We start from the raw sequence: 5,850 nt of genomic DNA on the forward strand, positions 1-5,850 counted from the left end.
GGTGGACTGCAGCCTGCCACAAAGTATGCATTAAAAGTACGCTGTGCTGCAGATGTTGCTCCGTCCTGGAAATGGAGTAACTGGACGGAGAATATAATTTCTGAGACTCCTGAAGCTGGTGAGCATTCTGTTGTGGAGGAAAACTTTAAGGGAAATGGAGCCTAGAGTTTTGTCATCTTCCCTATCTGGTATCCTCCAAGTACTTGGACTACAACTTCCATTATCTCCAGCTAGCACAGATAGAGAATGAAAGAGTGCAGGCCAATACAGACCACAATTGAGCCCAACATTTCTGTTGTTAAGTGAAACATTTGTTAAGTGTGTTTTGCCCCATTTTCCAACCTTTTCTGCCACAGTTATTAAGTGAATCATTGCAGTTGTTAAGTTAGTAATACAGCACTAAGTTAATCTGGCTCCTCCACCTAAAGTTCTGCTTTAGGCACAAAGCCAGCTGGGTGACCTTGGGCCAGTCACTCACTCTCAGCCCTAGGATAGAGGCAATGGCAAACCACTTCTTAAAATCCTTGCCAAGAAAACTGCATGGACTTTTAGAGCCAAGAATCAGACACAACTGAATGGAGGGAAAAATAAATCTCCAGAAAGGCTGTACATTTTGCCCGGCAGTTATTGCTATTCAGTTTTCAAAATGTTCTTTTAATATAAACATTTTTATGGTTAATCCTAATTTTTTGGGGATGGTTCTCTTTAATTTATGGTTTGAGAATTTGAACTTTTTTTCTCTTTGTGAATAGATAGCTGGTCCTACAATATAAATAAAAGTCACTTTTCTACTCACAAATGAGAGATTCTGTTCTTATCTGCACTTAGTTTGATATTTCTGGTATTAATACTGTATTGTGAATTTATATCCTCTTTTCTTATTTCAAGAATAGCCATCACCTCTTTTACAAAGATAATTAAAGTAAGAAAGAAATGGTTATCAGGATGAAAATTTTGTAAGCACTGTCAAAGAATGCAAGTGTCCATCTTAAGGTGTCTGTCTGTGACTTGTGAAAGTGTAGAATATATTATATTAATATAACAGTGTATTTATATAATTATACTCTTTCTATTTGATCATTAAGCCTGCTTACATCATGTGTTGCGTGCTTTGATTTTCAGCTCCATCAGGATTGCTTGATGTCTGGAGATATATTAACCCAGACTTGGAGCAACATAATGTAACTGTATTCTGGAGGGTAAGTCTGTCCATTCATATAAAACTGATAGGACATATAGAAGCATGTGTATATATATATATATATAAATAGCCATCACACTATTTCTGTTTGAGGTGAGCAACACTGTGCTAAGTGCAGAAGGATAACAAGTATATTAAGAAACAAGCATTCAATAATTCAATAGACTAAAAATGGACAACAGATGGTCCATAAATATTGACTTTCTTCATTGATCTTGGATTTGGTCATTCATGCTTCCATATAATGCGTGCCTGGCTGAGGAATTCTGGGAATTGAAGTCTACAAGTCATAAAAGGGCCAAGTTTGAAGATCCCTGATATAATGCTTTTTAGAAAGACAAAGAATGGTATCAGCCTTGGTTACAGGTAACATTCCCTAGTAATGATAAAGGCCTAGTGGTCATAGAAAAGTACATTCAGGAAGATGAAATTTTGAATGATAAAGAAAATATTCTACTTTTCACAGCAATAATATTCATAGAATAGAATTATATGGGATATTATACAACAAACTTTGTTCACTATTGACTGATATTTCTTTGGTTGTGATATTTGTGGGTTTTTTTCTACAGTAAATTACTGTGTGATAAGGCAAAATGGAAGTGCAGCATTTTCATTTTTAACAATTGATGCCTCACCATTAAGGACAACTGAGGGTGTTAAGTCTTTTCTATTAGAAGTGTCCATATCCTGTCATGAAAGTGTCCAACAGAATCATGTATAGTTTAGCCACTTGCTTGATGTACCACAAAGTTTACTCTATTATCCACACACAATAAATACAGTAAATAAATCTGGGTGAGTTTGGGGTGTATGAAAAAATAGCATGAAATTCTGTTCTCTTTGTGGACCCAAGTCTTGAAGATAAGGATATCTATTTTCTATAAGCCATTGTAGAAGAGATGTAGTGTCATCTTGTATGTTCTTTCTCACAGTGAGAAAACTGATAACATCTGTAATGAAAAACAATCTGAAACTATTCTAGAAAAGTGCATTGATGAGAAATGTTTTTTAAAGATAATTTTGCTTTCCTGCCCATAGGAATCCTCAGAATTTCGTGCTAATGGAAAGATCCAAAAATATCACCTATCCTTGGAAAACTTAGAGGAACCTTCTATGCAGCGTCACAATTACTCAGTTTCTGCATCACAGAAATTCTCAATGATTCTTGGCAACCATTCTTACAAAATCCTTGTCTGGGCACAAAACGGTGTATCTGCATCTTTTCCCTCAATGATTATCATCCCAGCAACTAATAAAAATGGTGTGTTCATTTAGACATGTTATTCTAATGAATCTTCCTTTCCTGAACCAGAAAGCAATGTGAAACCACAACCCTAGATTTTTTTTTTATTTCCATGATTACATAGTAAGATGTCCTATTGTATTGTATTGTTTGTTTGTTTATTTATTTATTTAATTTGTATCCTGCCTTTTATTATTTTTACAAATAAATCAAGCCAGAGAATATATCCAATATGCCTTCCTCCTCCTGTTTTCCTCACAACAACAATCCTGTGAGGTGAATTGGGCTGAGAGAGTGTGACTAGCCCAGGGTCACTTGCTGGCTTTCATGGCTAGACTTGAACACACCGCCTCCCACTTTCTAGAATGGTGCCATAACCACTAGACCAAACTGGCTGTCTTAATAAACTTTGGTTTGACTGAATGTTTGGGATTTCAGCCTTTATATGTCAGTTTATACTCTGCTGCTCCCTGGACATGACTTTTTTTTTTTTTACGCATTGCAATGTAAAATGTTTAGCAATTTACTCACTGGTTATATTATGCATTTAAAACATTTATACACATAAGTTTTCTTTTAAAATTCTGCATTGTTCATTTCATTTTCCACAAACCCAGAGAAGTTCCAGGGTCTGTGCTACAAAGATGACAATGTAATTTTAATTATCTCTTCTTAAAAATAAATCCCATTTAATTTCATGGGATATACTTTCACATGAATGGAGATGGGCTTTTCACTCAGATTCCACTGAATGAAAACGCACTGAGAATTACAGTGTGGTTTGTTTGACTGAATTCTTTAAAACAAACAGGGAATGGTGAAATGTAAGTCTTTTCTCTGCTGGCAGAAAACAAAACAACTAATTCTACTGTTTTATTTAGTGCATGTATATCTAGGGCTTAGATTTAATTACAGTTCAAATATGCCAGGCAAACATTTTTTTTCTGAAAGTCCCCATAACATTGCCTGGAATTCATAGTGAATGAGAATGCATGTTCACCAGAGGTTGACAAAAATTGTTGGAGGATCAACAGAACATTTGCATTTTTGTATAGGTCTCTCCAGAAAGCTGTGTGAAAGAAGGATAAATATTATGAATGGCATTTAAAGATTTTGGTGCTGATGCCTAAAAATTGTTGCATTTTTTAAGGTACAGTGCATTATAGTAAGGAGACCACAGATAACAATACAGAACATGGAATTTATATTTCTTGGAAACCTCAAAGCAAGTTCAGTCAATATGTTGTTGATTGGTGCAACCACCCCACAGGTCATGCGTGTGATTTTCAATGGAAGAAGTATGAGCAAAACAAATCCAGTGATCTCATTACATCTGGTAAGAAAAAATTAAGTTTGTTAGTGAATATTTCCAGAGATCATTGTTGTCTGGTTGTTAAAGCTACTGTAACAACAATTCTTCTTTCAGTCAAGATTGAGTGATTTTATGGACAAATCTATAGCTTCCTTGCCAGCAATATAGAAATGATTCGCCCTTGTTTTCTTCTGGAATATTTTTACAACTTCTTAGTTACTGTGAGGTTTTCCTACCTGAGAATTAGCAAGGACTGGCCCATTTCATAAAACCAATGTAATATTTGCAAGGATACATTTATCAATCAATCAAATCTTTATTACGGTCATAGACCAGCATAAGAAGGTGCAGTACAAAATTTTTAAATAACTAAAAAATAAAAATGCACAGAGTTAAAAACTTAATCATGAAATGTGCAAGGATATTGCTACTTCCTCCATTCTGACACACAAGTCCATGAATTAGTTTCTCAAATGAGAAGAAGGGGAGAAGGTGCCCTTTCAAAACTGGATGACAGGAAAGTGGCCCAGTCTACCATGTTCATTTCCTCAGGAAGGGTTGTTGTCAAAAAGATCCTTAGTGGAAAATAAGACTATTCTGTCAGGGCTACATTGTGGGCATAAAGGTTCTTCTACACAAGAATTTAAATGGAGACCCCACAAGATCAATAGAAGTACTGTGTTTTCCTTTTTCAATGTGAATTCACTCCCTATCACTCTCCAGCTTTTGTAATTAACCACACCTGGCACCCATTTTGTGCTAGTTTTTCATTTCATAACAACTATATTTGAGGTAAAGCCCATGACACTTGAAAAGAAAAAATAAATCAGAAGCTCTTGATATTTTAATCAATAAAATCAATATTTTTCAGGTTTCCCTAACATCATCACTAGCTTCCACTTGTAATCATACATGTTATATTCCTAACTCTTTTGTTGATATATTTCTTGAAATATATTTTAGATGCCTTCAGCCATGGAGTAAGATATACTTTTAATGTGTATGGAATACAAGATGGTACAAGTTATTTATTGGAAAAGAAGGTTAAATATCTCAAAGAAGAGGGTAAGTTATGCTAAACTTGTATATCTTAAATTAGACTATGGCTGCAATTTGTTATGCCCATGTATAGCACACAGCCTCTGTGCCAGTGCAGAATTCGCTTTGCACCTCAGTTTTGTTGTACTGTGGTCTGTGTTCAGCAGTGATTTTATTGTGTAACTTGCCTCGTTGCAAAAATGGAACACTGAATAGCTATGGAGAATGTGTTTGCCCTGTGGAAACTCTTGTTTGCTTCCCAGTTCCTGAGCTTCAGCTAACACAAGATTCTGTTCACAGATCCTTAAAAGAGAAATATGGTTGAACAGTTGCTCAGGTCCTTGTTTTCAGTTCCAGCCCAGATTATTTTTGCATAAGAAAAAACAGATGTGCACCATTCTTAAAAATACATTTCAGGGTTGATCTTAATTGCCTGTTGTGTTTATAGTGGTTCTATCTGCCCAGTAGTCCAGATGGTTGTCCTAAGATGAACGTGGATAAAAACCTTGTTGTTCCCTTTCTTCTTACAAATGGATTAGTTGAATGTAAAATGCCAGGATGCTGCTTGGATTTTTTTTAACGGAGTTGCATCATGGATATTGGTGGGATGTTAACTATGCCTTTTCTTATATTAGCCAAAACTGTGTTAATTCTCATTGTGTGGAGTTTGATTGATCCGGGACTATCTATCTCTACTCCCACTTCAGACAACTTCCTGTTCTTGATGCCTGTCTATAGACATTGTTTGTTACTTGCTATTTTCTCTTTTTAACTTTACCTGTAGCTTGCACAAATGGATTAGTTTTGTCATGCCATTGTACCATCTTCAGAGCTGTCCATGAGAAGATCTCCAGTATTTATTTTATTATTTATTTATTAATTGTATTTATATCCCGCCCTTCTCCTTTCGGACTCAGGGCGGCTGACAAATGATAAAAAGCTAACATATTACACCTAGTTAAAATTTGATTAAAATGAAATATTTGAGAATGTCAAATTTAAAAGTAATTAAAACCCCTATAAAATCCCCTAGGCCAGTCCCGCTTGCTGGAA

General features: G+C 35.4%; 1 long non-coding RNA gene across 1 annotated transcript; it reads left to right on the forward strand.

Annotated features, from left to right (window-relative positions):
- The first annotated feature begins 2,441 nt into the window (after positions 1–2,441).
- LOC107300945 lies at positions 2,442–4,796 on the forward strand. The gene is made up of 3 exons (XR_001549251.1): positions 2,442–2,465; positions 3,598–3,783; positions 4,723–4,796. It is a non-coding gene; the product is annotated as an uncharacterized LOC107300945 (long non-coding RNA).
- Positions 4,797–5,850: the final 1,054 nt, after the last annotated feature.

This window comes from Protobothrops mucrosquamatus, unplaced genomic scaffold, assembly GCF_001527695.2.
Source record: "Protobothrops mucrosquamatus isolate PMUCROS unplaced genomic scaffold, P.Mucros_1.0 scaffold9269, whole genome shotgun sequence".
Classification (NCBI taxonomy): Eukaryota; Metazoa; Chordata; class Lepidosauria; order Squamata; family Viperidae; genus Protobothrops; species Protobothrops mucrosquamatus.